Source organism: Dipteris shenzhenensis, chromosome 26 (assembly GCF_047967505.1).
Source record: "Dipteris shenzhenensis isolate YYH24624 ecotype China chromosome 26, Dip_SZ_1.0, whole genome shotgun sequence".
NCBI lineage: Eukaryota > Viridiplantae > Streptophyta > Polypodiopsida > Gleicheniales > Dipteridaceae > Dipteris > Dipteris shenzhenensis.
In genome coordinates, this window is record NC_141621.1 from 49023440 (window position 1) to 49041516 (window position 18077).

Here is an 18077-nt window from a genome sequence, read left to right on the forward strand (position 1 = left end):
TGCCATTGAGTAGGTCTAAAACTAGCTCGATGGTTTAAACAACATGTTGTTATAGTGTAATAAGAGTGCAATTAATAGCTTAAAACAAGGCATTAAAGGTTGATCCTAAACTATTTTAGTACGAGTTGTAGTTAATCTTAAACACAGGAAAATGTATTTCCTTGCAACCACCACACTAGTTCTTGGAACTATTTTAGTGCTCCTTGCAGTTAATCCTAAACTAAGAAAAATGTATTTCCTTGTGTAACCACCGTGCTAGTTCTATTTTAGTGTGGGTTGCAAGGAAAATGTATATCCTTGCAGCCACAGAGCTAGTTCTTGGAGCTATTTTAGTGCCGCTTGTAATTAATCCTAAAACCAAGGAAAATGCACCAATTACTTAAGCAATGACTACAACCAACAAAATCACTATGATAATAGTATTATTTAAAATAAATTTTCAAAAGACATTATACTCGATGAGTATAACAACTCCGACATTGCTGAGAGCAAAAGTTGAACAAAGAGATTACATCCAAGATAAGTTATAACAACTCAGCAATTGTTGAAAGCCTCATCGGGCAAAAATTAAACAAAAGAGATTTCATCTACATCCAAAAATAGTTTGTAAAATCTAACAACTCAACAATTAGTGAGAGCCTCATGGAGCAAAATGTTAGCTTCGAGCGAGTACTGCATTGGTTTTTGGAGTTATGATGGAGTTATTTTAGTTAGGATTAAGTATTTCCTTGTGTTGACAAGGTGGTGACGTTGGCTTAGACTGACACCACGCTGTGGTTCTTGCAATTATTTTATTTTAGGGCTAGTTGTAGGTAATCCTAAACCAAGGGAAATGTATTTCCTTGAGCTTGAAGGGTCCCCTTTAAGGGCAAGGGCAATATCGACATGCCATATATGTCGATATGGCCCTTGCTCCTAAAGGAGCCCCCTTAAGGCCCATATCGACAATTGCATTTTTTGATACTCGATGGTGTTTTCTAGATGTATTTCTTTACACCACCATGCTGGTTCTTGGAGCTATTTTATTTCTAAAATAAGCAAAATCTAGGTCCTATTTTGGAGCTATCTAAGTAGTCCTTGTGCAATGATTACACTAGTTGCTGTAAATCCTAAATGAGGGCAAAATTATGCCATTTGCTTCTTTAGAGCTTCTTTGGGACCATTTTCATGACCAAAGTAACAGTAACAATAATCGGTATTTCCTTGCAACCAACATGCTGGTTCTTGGAGCTATTTTAGTGCTGCTTGTGATTAATTCTAAACCAAGGAAAATGTATTTCTTTGTGCAATGACTTCACTGGTTGCACTAAATCCTAAACAAGGGCAAAAGTATCTCATTTGTACTTCTTTAGAACCATTTTCAATACTGAAGCAACAATAGTTTTTGCAGTAAATTGTAAACAAGGGCATACTAAATGAGGGCAAAAGTATCCCATTTGTGCTTCTTTAGAACCATTTTTCACTACCGAAGTAACAACAGTAATAATAGTTTTTATAGTAAACCGTAAATGAGTGCAATTTGTGTTGCTTTAGAACCAAGTTCACTACCCCACTCCTATCTCAAAGTAATAGTAAGAATAGTTTTTGTGATAATAGTATTATGTTAAAGTTGAAACAAAAGAGATTATATCCTTAGAAAAAGTTGAGCAAAAGAGATTACATACAAAGAGAAACTTGTTAACACTCATTACATTTTTATGGCACTTCTTTTAGCACTTATCAATTCAACACCACTGTGGTGGTGGGACTTGTGTCACTTTTTATGTCTTGTAGGACTGTTTGTCCAAAGTTGTGCAGCCAAGGTGTCTCAGCAGCTGAGGAAAATGGAAAAGCCTTGGCTCAAGCATTCTAACATCTTCATAAAATCTACATAAAAGTGGATCAATCATCTCAAAAGTGGAGCCATGATGGTATGAGAGACGCCCAACACATTCTTACATCTCCCTCGCCTTCTGGGTAAAGAGAAAAATGGAAATGTTACCTGGTTCCTTGTTAGGTCTATCATACTGTTGTCTTCATTGGACAACTTGAAGATACTTGCCACCTATGCTTCATGGACCTTGACGATCTTCCTCACTTTGACTTGGAAGGTCTTTGTTGTTGAATCATAGTTGTAAATCACTTGGCTCAACCATTCCATTTTGGAATGGTAACCCAATGATGGGTCCATAGGAGAACTATCCAACCTTTTCTAGAAGCCCCTCATTAAGCCCGTTTCCCTTTACTGCCCATCTTGCAACTCCCTTGGTAATGGCTATGGCTAGTGGAGTGTTACAAGATGGACAACCAAGGCAAATAATGGATCTCATGACTTGTGAAACATTAAGCAAAAGGGGCATCAAGGTCAGCAAAAGATTCATCACAAGGGTGGAAGGGAGCTCTGAAAGCATGGAAGGGGTTAGGAGAGGGACATCCCTGGGTGCAATGAATTGTTTCTCTCCCCCTTCATATAATTGGGTTTGAGGACTTGCTACCTTCACACTCTTTTTGGCTTCATTTCTTATGTCAACTTTTGTAACTCTGGGCGCCTACTCTAGGTGCCTCTAGGTGCCTATGATCACATTAGCTTGCATCAAACTATGATCACACAATCCACTACTAGATTTTGCTCTAACTAGACAATCGTGATACTGACACCCCCTTAAATGACACCTTGTCGAGATGAGGGGGGAGCGGTGGCATATACTGAATCCCAATTAAATATTCCAGGCAGCACCCACCTTGGCCAACATAGGCAATCATATACATCCTCGTCTAGCTACCCATGATGTGAGATCGGATGGCTGCCATGGGAGAATTTCTCGGTCTTTAGAGCCAAGATCATAATAATTCAATGGCAAGAAAACTACCATTTTGAATGGAATTATAAATAGGAATTCTAGCAGCTTTATTTTCTATTGTTCTTACATGCTGATTCCAGGTCAAGTGGTCCTAACATTGTTACAATAATCTGATGCAAGCTAATGTGAGGTAGATAATTTAGAAAGATTGATGCAAGATGACCTTTGATCTTTGAAATAAGTAGGGATTTAATTTATGTTCTCACATTTATGTTTGTGCATCATTCATCACCAATAACATGAGAATAATATCATGATATTAGAGATCGAGAAAAAGTAGCTATTAAACTAGATAAAATTATCAGTATAAATTTCATGTTATCGATGATCTTCTTCTAAATATTGGTAGACATGTGGTTTTTATTGATCATTTGTTAGATATTATTACTAGTAATGATAATAATGATACCACCAATAGTATGATTCTTATTGACCATAATATTTCCTATTTTGTGTAATTTTTTTACTTATACAAAGCATTGCAAAATCCATGGACACTCATCATTCAACAATACTTTAGTCCATAGCTCTTGTACCTATAATGTTGCACTAATGTAGACAATAATTTAATCATGAGAGAATGAAGCTGAGAGGGAGAGAGCTCCTTTAGGTTGCCAAAGTGATCAAATACTTCATTATCTAGTGTATTGGGATAAGGGTTTACCACAGCCACATTCCATTGTAATTAATATTATGGAGGAGAATGAGATGATGAGATTGCCAAGAAATTATTTTCACCCTTTTTATTGGTTCTAAATCTGATTCAAATTTCATGCACCACACTTTATATTCATGTAAGGTGCTATATTACTATTGATATCTAGAGGGTGAGATCATCCATATCTATGCTTCTCTATTTTTTTTTGAAAAGCTATATTGAGATAAGAAATAGATTCATACATGTTGGAAGTGTAAGAAGAGAACCATTAATAGCTAGAAGAAGTATTACAAATCAATGGAACATGTTTCAAATAGGATGCAAGTTACAAATGCCATTGAAATCATAGAAGCCTCATTTGTTCATACAAGTATGCACAATGTGGTTGATGAGCCTATGGTTGGTGTTAATGCTAATGAAAATCCCCAAAATCATAGAAGGATACATTGTGCTCATGAGAGTTCTAGTCAAGGTATAGCTAGAGGCTTTATGAGGCTTCTCAAGTAGCACAACAGTGAAAGGTATAAGTCTATTAAGTCAGAATGGGAGTTTGCAATCAATTTGTGTAACTATCTAGAATGGAAATGGAAACTTTGTCATGAGGGGAAATTTGGAGGTGCCCACATACTTGATTCTTTAAATAAATCTATTAAAATTTTCCATGCTATAGGGGTAGCTCTAACTACTTGATAATTAAAAGACAAACTAGAGGCATATGAAAAAAGGCAAAAAACAAAATTTGCAAAGTTATGAGTGATAGCTCCAATGTCCCATCTCTCATCATTCCAAAATAGTCTCCAATCATACAACCTCACACAAGTAGTGAGGCTATCCAAGACCATTTCAATAGTATCAATGCAAGCATTATTCAATCAAGGAATTAAGAAATAATTGTATCTACACTATATTGTACCATTAGAGTTACTACTAGGAGTGAAACTCAAAGCATGAGGCGACCTATACAATTATAGAAAGTATTTAGATCCAAGACTTAGAGATTACTCAATATATTATTAGTCAAACAACTTTGTATTTTGGTTATCCATTGAATATTATGGAAAACATAAACATGTAATATGCATGTAGTTACATTGCATGATATGGTGCAAGTTCCAAACCTCCTACTTGTAGTGCTTTGCACACAACTACACTAGAAAATGATTGTATCAATGAGAGAGGAGGCATTTCCTAAGCACATTGATTCTAAAAAAGAACTAAAGTTTTGGGTTTACATGCTAGCAACAACTATTCGGGGCAAAACCATAAGGGAGATAGGCCTAAACAAACTTATGCATATAATCATGGACAATTTGAAGAGAAGTAAAAAGCTTGGTAAATATTACAAAGAGAGTTTCAAAATTTTTATGTATTATCATGCTACATGCAATGAAGAAAGTATGGGGTTTACATAGCAAGCATTCGAAAAAAAACCATAAGGGAAATAGGCCCAAAAAAACTTATGCAAAAAATCATGGACAATGCAAATAGATGTAAAAAGGTTGGTAAACTATTATAAAGAGAGTTTCAAATTTTGTATGCGTTAGCATGCCACACTCATGGTCACATGGAATAACCTATTATACATTTTAATGTTTTATTTCAGACTTTTTGTTACATTTGCATTTATAATGGGTGGGCTCATAATCATTGATATTGATTATAGTATTCATGTAAAATAGTATGTCCCTCCATTTACTTTACATGGCTGTTTGATTGAGGATGTCAAAAATGTTATCAATAAATTGAGTACTTTTATGTGAGGAGGTATGATGTCAAAGCTACATAAGAGTATAATATTATTCATATGAAAGGACTCTTTGTACTTGCATTAGCTAATACATTTCTTTTGGATGCAAGTGGATATCCTCAACAACAACAAAAAATCCATTGAGTAAATAAGGATCCAAGCCATTGAAGTTGTATGTTTAATTGGGAAAGCATCTCCAATGAGTATTATGGATATTTAATTATATTGATTTTGATATATACCTAGTGGCTAAAGCTACTTATATAAGGATTGTGCATAGTCAATGGATGTTCTTTCTAGAAAGATTCATGAAGGTATTGAAAGGGTATGTAAGGAAATAGCAAGAATAGCATACCAATTCATCCACTACAGTGGCCCACCTCAATCACCACTTTGGTGGTGTGAATATTTAGAGACACACCATCATATTTAAGGCACTTTCCCTACAAACACTTCCACCTCAATCATCTTTCCTAGAGGCTTTACATGTCCATCTTCTCCCCTGTAAGCCTTCCATGAATTCTCTAAAGCTTGCTCCTACTTTCAATCCTTACACCTCATCCTTTTTCCTTACGAGCCTTCTTTTCCTCATTACTCTCGTATCACAGATGTCTTTGCACACTCTAACATCCACCAACCTTGAAATCATGACATTCAATGTGTCCACTACTCCCTCCTTACGCACTTCATGAAAGGCCTACAAGAAGTGAATGTGAATGAGGGATACATTTTTTATGGATATACTACAACCTACAATGACGAAGCATGATTGAGAATGTAATCGACATCCCTAGTGGTATTTTCTAGGTTACTTTCTTATAGCATCTATGGAAGAAATAGGTCCTTTTTAGGAAATTTCCCATGTGGAGGTTAGCAACTATGATGGTGAACTCAAGGCTTCGTGCTTTATGGGGATACAATGCATTTCTTTCTACATACTCAAGGGTATTATAAAGAATTATCAAGTTTAGATTGCAGTAAAGCAATTGTGTAGATGCAAAGTCTCTTATTCAAAGAAAAACCTCTAGAAGCATGCTAAATATCTTGAAGAATGCACATGAGGGAAAGTAGTTTTAATTATCATCTCTATCAAGGAGAATTGGAGTGTGCCTATTGGGCACAAACTTGAAAGCATGATTGCACCAGTAGGATCAAGACCTAACAAAGGAAAAGAGGAAAGAAAAGAAAGCCAATGAACCAAAGTTGGCTGCAAAATATAATAAATATATTAAGGAGGGTACTAAAGTTAAGGTCAAGGGGGCATAAGCCAAGGTAAAGGAATCATAGATTAAGGTATTGCAAGAATAAGAGCAAATCAAAGCAACCAAGACCCAAGCAAGGAAAGTTGAAAAGCTGGGAGGTAGAGAAGACAAGAAGTAGAGCACTACATTAGGTACCTAAATCAACTAATGGAGCACACTAAAATGGATGTGGAGAATGCAAAGGTCGATTTCAAGCCCATGGCAAAAAGTTTTGGGTCTCAGAGAGTAGACAAGGTATCCCTTTACCATTGTCTTTACAACATCCAAACCACATCGAACATTTAAAAACATGACATCGATAGATTATCTACAAAAGGAAAATGATAAAAGTAGAGAAGTGATGGTAGAGCTATAAAAATTTTGGAGAGCCAAACATCACTTTATAGAGTTGCATAAAGGATTAGGAGCAGCACAATGTGCCCAAGGTTCAATTGGCCAAAGAGTAGCCATAGGCAAAATGATGTACAACATTGATATGAAATACACAATGCCTTGCTACGCAATACAATGCCACTATGCAGGAGCTTGTCAAGGCTCTTTAGAAACTAGAGAGCTAGTCCTTGCAAATTTTTGAAGTGGATAATAGAGTGACCCTTTTGCAAGATGCCTATGTAGAGGTTGCTAAAGATTTGATAAGGCTCAAAATTACCTGCATGATTCAAATACAACCATTTCCCATAATGAGCATACAATGAGCTATTGAAGGACATTATTAACACCCTCAAGTTGAGGGAGGTAATAATCAAAAGACATCTTACCAATGAGAAAATTGAGATAGTGGTTCTTACAGTAGCATATGTATAATCCAAAAGTTATCCTCTTAAGATGCAACTGGGTCTCAAGCTCATGATCTACCATGGCCACCTCATAGATGAATGCGAGATCCAATGGCCCTAGTGCAGTCACTTTGTGCATGTGTATTGCTTTGGGTTGTGGATGAAGGAAACATCAAAATGTAGATTTTATAATTATATGCCTTTGCCTAAGTTATGGATAGAGCACTTGTGCATGTCTGTTAAAACTATCCATGAGGAGAGAGTGCAAGCTACCCGAGCAATTCATGGAGAGACAATTTATGAACCTCCTTTAACAAGAAGGTAAAGCAATTATCTCCAACTAGCAAGCCAATTTATGAACCTCCATCTAATAAGAAGGTAAAGAAATTGTCTCCAAATAGCAAGAAGGCAAAGTAGTTGTGCTAACCTTATGAAAATATTCTTGAGGAGAGAAATCAAGGTATTCCAACAATTCTTAGAGAGTCAACTTGTAGATATCCATCCAAAAAGAAGTAGGAGGACATTAGTTGAAAGTCTCCTTGAACATGATGGATGGTAGAAAGGGGGTAGAAACCTCCAACCACCATGATGGCTCTTTACCCACAATGGCAACAATGTTGGGGGTAAGCAAGGAGCTAAAGGAGATGAACAACAAATTCAAGGAGAGGCAATTCTACTGGAAAATCAATGAGTTCTTCTCAAACATGTAAAGTCAATGTTTTAGTGGTCAATGACCTTCCTTCACTCTGGTTTATTTGGATAGCTAAAAACAATTTTTAGTTCAATTCAATGAATGTTAACATTGAAGATACTTTTGTGCATTATTGAATAGAAAATAACCACATTGATGCAACATGTCCAACAAATAAAGAAGATACAAAGCTTAAGAAGGATATTTAGGAGCACGGTTTTCATGGTGCTTCACAAGCTATCTAGACTTGGTGCAATTAAGAAATTCATTGTATAGCTTTTGAAGTTTAATACAAACACATATTTTGCTAAATATAGTAAACGATAATTAATATCCAATTTATATGTCATTTCTTACATAGCACCATTGGCTCAAAAAATATACATGATAGTACATTAATGGACCAATCAAATCCACATATGATTTTTTGTACACGCCAAGAATAGCCATAAATGTATTGTTAGTCTTACAATGTGCTAACAAGAATATAGTTTTTTAATTATACAAGCTAGCAAGTTTATGGTTTAATGCACCCAACCCAATGGTTTTGGGCATTTAAAGCTCAATACTCTATGCTTGCAAGACACCCCATCATGAAGGTATACATCCATTTTGAATTCCCTTCTTTCCTTGTGAATTCACTATAGGAATTTGTATCTATGTGAATGCAATGCAATATATGTAGTGCCACCAATGTTGGATATAGGTGCATGTGGTGGTGTATACATGCATGCAATGCAATATACATGAATGAAAATTTTGTGAATGCAATGTACATGCGAAATGTTTACATATACAATCATGTAATGCACTATAGGTATTTGTATCTACATGAATGCAATGCAATGTATGTGTGCATACGTACAAATGTAGTGTTTATATATGCATGCATGCAATGCAACATATGTGAATGCAATACACTGTATGTGTTCATAATATTATGAGTGCAGTTATGAGTGCAGTGTGTCTCTATATATATATGCAATGTTTACATATACATGAATGGAATGCAATTTAAGTGAATGCAATGCAAAACATGTGAATGTAATGCATATTCTGTGTATACCTAATATGTAATATTTACATATACGTGCATGCAATGCAACATACATGAATGTGTGTGTGTGTGTGTGTGTGTGTGTGTGTGTGTGTGTGTGTGTGTGTGTGTGTGTGTGTGTGTGAGAGACACATTATACTTTTCCCCTTCTATTGAAATGCTTTGCACTGTAGCTAATAGGTGCTCCCCTTCAAGTAAAGCGAGGTACTCGACTGGAGTTTTCTTTGTGTGATGGACACTATTCTTGATGATGCCATCAATATTGCAATTCCTCAAAGCCCTTGTGCTTCACTAGACAATGTACTACTAATAAGATAAGCATTTACATAGCAACTTGTACAACAACCATCAATATGCTTGCCATGTATACTCTAAAACTTTTCCTTCACTATACTATTGTAGGATTCTATGGCACTGTTGGTGTCTTGATTTGTGTGGGGCAAGCACGGAGTTGCCCACACCCACATATTAACATAAGAAGATAAGAATGAGTTCAAAAGTGAAGGTATGAGAAAGTAGTAAATTCTTTAAGTACAACCACTTGGCAAAATAAAATTATCACTTAAGTGGGGTAACCAAGTCTTTAGAAAAACATCATGAACTCTATTTGATGCTGGAAATCCAATGTGAAGGCTAAGACCAAATCCTTTGAATGGTTCTCTTGGGTGTTCACTCGCTGTTAATATACACCATGCATATTCATTATGGCACTAAGGCTCTTAAACATGGTTTCTCTTGTGGACCAATCATGCACCTTCTTAACCAAGTTCTTTAGCCATCAACAACGTACATGCCATAAGCAAAGATATATGACTATAGACTATCAAGGCTCATTTGAGATACATGAGACTGAGTAGAGCAACAGAATTCTTATCTAGATAACCTATGGGACAAATAGCTACACATGGGGGAAAAAACAAGACCTTACCAAGAGAACCCTGATCTAGATGACCTATGGGACAAATAGCCACACATGCAAAAAAAAAAACAAGACCCTACATTTGCATGTCTTTCTAGTGAAAGAAGGTTGATATGAATAAAAAGAGATAGGTGAGAAAGAGAATGCACACTACTAAAAGAGAGAATATGAAGAGCCACCCTAAACAATGATAGCAAAGTAGATCGAGATACCTAGAAAGGTAAGAGGGTAATGTCCTTAGATTATATATTACAAGCCCTTACCAAGAGAAATATGACCTAGATGACCTATGGGACAAATAGCCACACATGCAAAAAAAAAGACATGACCCTACATGGGCATGTCTTTCCAATGAAAGAAGCTTAACATGAGTCAAAGAGGTGAGAAAGAGAATAAGCACCTACCAAAAGAAAGAATATGAAGAGCCACCCTAAACAATAATAGCAAAATATATCGAGATACCTATAAAAGTAAGAGAGTAATGTCCTTAAATCATATAACACAAAGAATAAGGGAGGAGCATACAAGAGCAAGCAAGCCGCAAATTGAAAGGAAAAAGGTAAGCATTCTCCCTATTTCTCCATTTCTTTCTTCCTTACATATATGCTTGTCCTAATGATTGTTTCTTTCATTCTTTCATGAGATACAAAGGGAATACAAAGAGGAGGAGAAATCCAAAAGACAAGAGAAGAGTAGATACTAGGTAAGCAATCTCCCTCTTTATCCATCTCTATGTTGTCTCTTCCATCCTTCTTTATTCATCTTTGTCTTTCATTCTCTCATGAGAAGGGATGAGGAGAGAAGCATGAAAAGAGAAAGGAGAGGACTTATTTGACTAGTTTTCACGAAAAGAGAAAAGGAGAGGGTATAGTTGTGTTATTTGTCAAATGTTGAGCACTTAGAGATGAAAAGGATTATCAAGAAGGAAACAAGACATTATTATGAACCTGCATGGAAATTTGGCTTGTCCAAGTTTTTAAGCTCCAACATGCGTCTTTATAGTTCATAAATGTTTGTAAGGGTTAGACATTGCCATTCAATTCAATTGAATGTCCTTGCCATTAGAACAAAGGTTTTTTGAAGTTTTCTCTACACCTTATAGACAACACCCATTTTGACAAAATATATGAAGAGGGGAGAGGAGAAGAGTGGAGATGAGGAGAGAGGGCACAGCTAGAGAGCACACCACAAATGACTAACTATACACTAGATTTAGTTGAAAAAATAGAATATATATAAACCCATTTAGGGTTAGGGTTAGGGATCTAACCCTTTCCTTTATAGCACTATAAAAGGTTAGTGCTATGCACATATGATCACATGATGTTGAGCATGAACTCTCAACACCTTCCCTCAAGGTCAACATCATGAAGTAGGCCTTCCCTCAAGATGATGATTCTGGGAAATTGAAGAAGGACTGAGCATTACATTCCATCACACCCCTTTAATTGGAATGTCCTTCCTCTGCGTCAAACTAAGAGCTAGTCAGTGTTTCTCGAATAGATCTTTACCAAGTGGTTTGGTAGAGATGTCTGCAACATTCTTTTTGCTATCACAATGCTGTAGTGTATTGTCACCAAGTAACACTCTTTCTCTAATGAAGTGCTCTCTGACATCAATGTGCTTTGTCCTAGAGTGATATGCTAGATTCTTGGCCAATGCTTGAGCCGATTGATTATCACAGTATATTGTTGTTAGAATGACTTGGACCATCTCTGTGGGGTTCATATGATCACATGATGTTGAGCGTGAACTCTCACCACATTTACATTAAGTTGTGCATATAGCAGTGAGATTGTCGTATGAACCTTGCCCTTAAAAGGACATGTGGTGATTTCCTCAAGGGCATAATCCCACATAATAAGTGGCTAGCCTAATGTTGATGGCATATAGTGCCTTGAGCTAAGGATACTTCAATACCCCAAATCCATTTTTTGGGATGGGGCTCCAAGGAGTGGCTATGCGACTGAGGGATAGGGCTCCCTCTTTCCACAACCCATTGCGGCCCCTCGCATCTATTGGTGGATTTTGATCCCAAAGTTATTGTTGGCTCCACAAGGATTGCATATCCACCCCCACCTACAAGATTGGCTTGCACCGAGAGAAGAATAGACCATAGCATGACTAAAGAGGATATGCGTGATTCCATGGATGCACACAACAATGGACTATCAATGGGTTCCTATTCAAAACAATGGGGCATGAGTTAGAATGCCTTATTTACATGGTTAGGAGGTAGGACCACCAAGAAATGGAAGGGACCACAACAACAACTATACTAACTATTGAAGAGGAGAAGGCATTGGTGGAATTGTGCTTTGGAATGCAAGAGGCTAGTCAGGGCATCTTAGTTTATGACTTGAGCCTAAAAGTGGCCACCACATGCCAATCCTTGCACACCACATACAAGTGGCCACCACATGCCAAGTCAAGGCATCTTAGTTTATTACTTGAGCCTAAAAGTGGCCACCACATGCCACATACACAAATGGTATTCTCAGCAAAAGTTGGTGGGTGAATTTCACAAAAGGCATGCAAAACTGATATTTTGAGTGGCATAGCCGCTTGATCACTCAAGGCTTGGATGATAGCCTGACTATTCACCACATGGATAGACTATTCTGAGGCCTCTTTTCCAAAAATGGACTCACACCAACATACATGCACTTGCTCATTAGCGATGATCGTGGGAGCAATACGGAGTTGCATGTATAGAATGGGGTGTTGCTATTGTGACATTGCCAGCTTCCCACAAGCTCCAGCCCTTTGAGGTGTCAACCTTCAAGTCTTTTAAGAGCAACTTTAACAAGGAAAGATATGTTTGTGCCCCCAGTTTCTAAATCATATGTTGTTGGTATATCATCCCGAGCCACCACTTTCACATAATCAAACATAAAGGCAAGGTTTTGTGCTACTAGGATATCGTCCTTCAATAGAGAAGCCCTTGGTTTGATCACATGCCATGTATGAGAATCAAGGTCACAATTACAAAGCAAAATCTACTAGCAAAGATAGCTTTAGAGGAGCAACCAAAAATCAAGGAACCCCAGAGTACAACATGAGTCAAGTTCCATGCACATTAGGGAATGCATTAGACGGAGCAACATTGGAAACCCTTAGTAGCATGGAGACAACAACACCTCCACAAGATGGGAGACCCTCAATGTGTAGGTTGTGGACCTTCTAAGAATCCACCATGGAAATGCAACTGTTGCAAGGGTAAGGGGAGAGACATTTGTGAATTATATTCATGAATTCTCACCTTTCATCAATATATTGATACCATGTGGGCCAAAAATGCCAAGAAGAGAACAAAAGAGGAGGCAAAAAGAGCTAACGAGGCTAGAATCATAGCAACAAAGGATGGCCAAGGAAAAGTAAAGAGCCATACAGATGGAGACACAAGTCTCTCTACATATATTGATTGCAAATCAACACATGGATGATGCCCATCGATCTGAAGCAATGAGGGCACACAATTAAGCGGATGTAAATGTCCCTCCTTGCCTTTGAAATGGCTCTTTGTAAGCTCTTTTCTTTTTGTGTCATTTATGGCAAGCAATGAAATCATTTTTATGGTTTACACTACAAGATACGGGCCTCTTTCTAACCTTGTCTACCGATGCTTCTTGGGTGTGGGCACAAAAATTATCAGTACGTTTGGTAGGCACGGATGGTGTTGGTATATGACGATGAAATGCTAGTCGGTATGGTTGTCGGCATGTAGGTTGGTATGGGTGTCAGTATATATGGATGACTATACTGATGCACATATCGACGACTGACAATGATCCCACCGACTCTGGGTTAAATTTTCCATATCGACATTTTTACAGAACATCTTTTCCAAGGGACCCAAAATAATTTTTGACCATAAGTTTGGTCACTTGAAAGATAAAAAAGATAAAAAATATAAGAGTATGTACACCAAAATTGAGATCAAAACACTCATATATTGATGGTGAACTTGATATACAAATGTATAAAAAGTCACCATAAAAATGAGAGGGACAAACATAGGAAGTCGCATCGATGTCAAAACAATCAATCAGTAGGATTTACATCCATGGCTTCATATTAAGCCAAGTCTTGCATGCCAAATAAGTCTTTACATATAATTGATCACCTATATCATCATCCCCTATTGTATGTCTACCTAAGACTTGATGCTCTAGTTCACCCTCTAGTTCTCCCTCTTCTTCCCCGAAGTCGTGATCTCCACCTTCCTCCATTACAATGTCATTATTGTCACCTTCTTCCTAGCCCATATCGTCATCTTCATCCTCTTCCCTAGATCCATCGGCATCATTATTTGGATCTTCTGCCAGCATCTCCGTATCCACATCCCTATCTTCGACAATATGTTTGCTTTGAGGAGCAACTTGGACCACATAACACCATCTTGGATCCCGAACGAGATCCGAATGAAAGACCACCTATGACGTTGAAGATACAAATTAGATGCTAGTAATTATATTAATTTATGCTTAAGTATATTATATATATATATATATATGAACATCTACCAATATTTTTTTTAAATGAAGATACTATCTTTTAATCAATTCATTAGTACATATGTACCTATTCATAATGCTCTAGAAGAACAAAAGTATCACTTTCATTTGTCCAAGGTCTGGTGGAGTCAATGGCAAAGAAACCACCATTGTCTCTCTTGACTATAGCATTGGGACCATTGTAGATAGTTCTAAACCATTTGACATCAAGAATGAAAATACTAAATCATCTAAAATCAACTTCATAGATGTCATGTATGGTCCCATGATAATCTAACTACAAGGAGAGAAGATTGGTATCAAAAGTGCTTGATCAACTATCTTGTACAAAGTTAGCCATGACACCACAATCATATGTGACTCTTCTTGAATCAATGCATTCCAGACAAAAATGTCATCCATGTAAACATAATGCACTATACTTTTTGTACTACAAAAGAACATGATTAAAACAATGAGGATGCATTTTGTAGTGATTGTGATCATAAATACCCAAATTAAGTAAAAAGGTAAAAAACTTACATGTGGCATACATCCGACTGCAAGGTCTCACTCTCGATCGGTTACATCCTCTCCATCATCTTTGGCTTCGCGAAGAGCTTCTTGTAGCCAATCACGTGACATGTGTTTAGGGAGAAGAGCAAGGTCCAGTGGATATGGCACCCTTCGCATGTGCATGACTCTAAATCTCATCCTCTCATTTATGCTTTTTGCTTTGGCCTCTTCATATCTTTCCACCCATCTTTGCATCTTGGGACTATCGAGGACACAAAACTTATTGAATTTCTCTCTTTGCTCTTTGCTCATCTTTCTTTCAACCCCTTTACCTTGGGGAACCTCCACAACAACACGATCATCATCCTTGATGTTCCAAGCATGTGGCATATCTGGATCCATGGATGCAAGAAAATCTGTGATGTATACTAATGACTCTTGCATAAGCCATCCCTCTACCATGCTTGCTTCGGGTCTAGCTCTTTGCCTTACAAATCCATTCAAAGTTTTCATAAACTATTCAAGGAAAAACATCCAACGACTATGAACTGTTCCCATAATGGCAACCTCATCAACTACGTGTACAAGCAAGTGCACCTAAGTCATCATAATGCTAGAGGGAAAGTGCTTCTCAAGCGAGCACGTAGCTTCAATGGAGTTCACCTTAGCCCTCTTGATGCTTGATACAGAGATCTCTTTTTGTGAGATCCACCTATTCCACATGCACCCATAAGATTCAATATTTTCTACCGATCATTTAAAATTGTATGAAATACAATGAAGGTGATATGATAGTAAGCATGCCTGACAATGCCACTGATCTTGTAGATAGCTTTTCTAACATCTTCTCGTAAGCATCCTCTCATGATAATTGGGAGGATAAACTACCCAAGCAACAAACGAGTTATAACAATGTATCACAAGCATATAAGTTACACGAAAGCATCACAGTCTTAGTTCTACTAAGCATTCAAGCTAACATGTAGAATACCTATAAGACCTTGTGCTAATCATGGGACTTGAGGCCACTAGGCTTATTTTCCTTTGTAAATGCTCCCCTAAGGCAAGTGTGTCTTGTGGGTGTCCAAAAAGATGTAGTGTCCACCTTCGCCCTTGCCTCCTCTACCTTGGAAAGGATCCATGGTGCCTTTCGGAGGATAATTCTAGGAGGTCGCTCTTGGGTTCCTGAACCACCCTCTTGAGTTGTAGAACCACGCTCTTGAGTTCTATGCACATGCTCATAGAGCCACAAGTGAGGCATCCTACCCATCTCTTGCAAGTCTCCTCGAACTCCCCTTGTGTCTTTGTTGTCACCAACCAAGTGTGCCCAAATAGAAGCCCCCACATTCTTGAAGATATGCATGGGATCCAAGAGATAATTGATTTGTAACTCACCCTAATATGGAAGTTCGTGAAAGATCAACAGCTGCTCCATACTAGGAGGAGGCTCCTCACTATTAGCTCTCTAACCGAATCTAGTCACTTGCCTTCCTACGGATCGATGGTGGATCAAGTTGACCTTCACGTGCATGATGGTCAAGCAGAAGGTATTGAGCATGACCTTCATAAACCATCTTCCTCATATGTTTGGAGTGTCATGCATTCAAACTAGGGCCTCAAATAGGACAAGCACGGTACCCTTGTGTTTTAAGTCCTACATATATGCATGGATAAATAGGTCATAGAAATGCATAGATCACACCACAATAAAGCATAAAGGTATCAATAGGCATGCACAAGCATGTACCTGCACACTCCCCATATCTAGGATAGTCAGCATGGTCCACATCAAAATTCCTCTGATGAAAATGTCTACGGCTCCTTTGGGCTCTAGAAATATCAAAGACACATATGCCCCTCCATAGGGTCTACAGCTCCTTGATCAAGGGTGCCCCTCTTTATTGTTAGCCATGGTGGGATATTGTAGTTGAGCAAGACTATGGGCCATGTCAACCAAGATGTCGAGCATAACCGAAGGGTGAGGTCAACAGCCAAGTAGATCTTGGTTCCCTTCAAGGATGCTCGCATGCTCATAAGGTTGGACCTATTAATTGCAGTCTGAAGTTTCAGCACTAATGGTCTTGTTTGTATCTTCATCTTCTCGACCCTCCAAGCTACCTCACATGTGAGGTTGACTCCTATCTTTGCAAATAGGGCTTGAGCATCTGCCATTGGGGTGTCTCCCAATATGAAACCTCTAACGAGAACATTCATTGCTTTACTGGCCTGTCTCTTCTCTTCCTCTAGTGTCTCAGAGATGAGTTCTTTTTTGGGAGCTACTGATCCCTTTTTAACAACTTCTGTCCATTCAAGCATCACTTCTTTCCCCTTGTTGAGCTGTTGTGCAAATTTAGCATGATTACCATTCATGGTAGTCTGCATGGCCTCCATCTCTTTCTTAAGAGCTGCATTTTCTTCTTTGAGCTCATCTATAACTTTACAGCCACCATCTGATGTTGTTTGTTTGCCCTTCATTTGTTGTAACTTAGTCCCCAATGTGTATAATTGGTCTTGTAGCTTGGTCTTCTCATTTTCCCATTCTGTTCTCTCCTTCTCCCATTCTTCTTTCTTGGCTTTCTCCTTTCTCCATTCCTCTTGTACCTTCCCACCTTTTTCCCAAATCTCAGCCAATGTTTTGTCCACATGCGTTTTAGGGCCACATTGGTGGCCGCCAAGCTATCTATTTTTTCTATCAACATGAGGCAAATTTTGTTGAGGCATGTGAGTACTTCTGTAGTGCCTTTGTGAGCTGTCCCTATAGAGAGGGCTGCCATGGCTCTCTCCAAAGCTAGTTTTCCCCATGTGTCTTCTACACCCACTCTTGTAGGCATGATGCTTCAATATACTGCTTTTCTACACTTCCTTCACGTCCCCATCCCTCTCCCCACTTTCATTGTATTATGGCTGAGGACTTCCTCCACTTGTTCTTTTTTTTTCAGCTTAAGGTCAAGGTGTGGAGGCACAGTGAATGGAGCTGAGGGCTCGAGGAGCTATTCAAGGGCTGGTGAAGTGGGTTGAGGGTTGAGGTCTAGAGAGGCAAGCTGAGGCGGTGAATTAGAGAAAGGCGTGGAGGCAAGGTGAAGGGGGGAGCAGTAAGGGATGGGGCAATGGCACA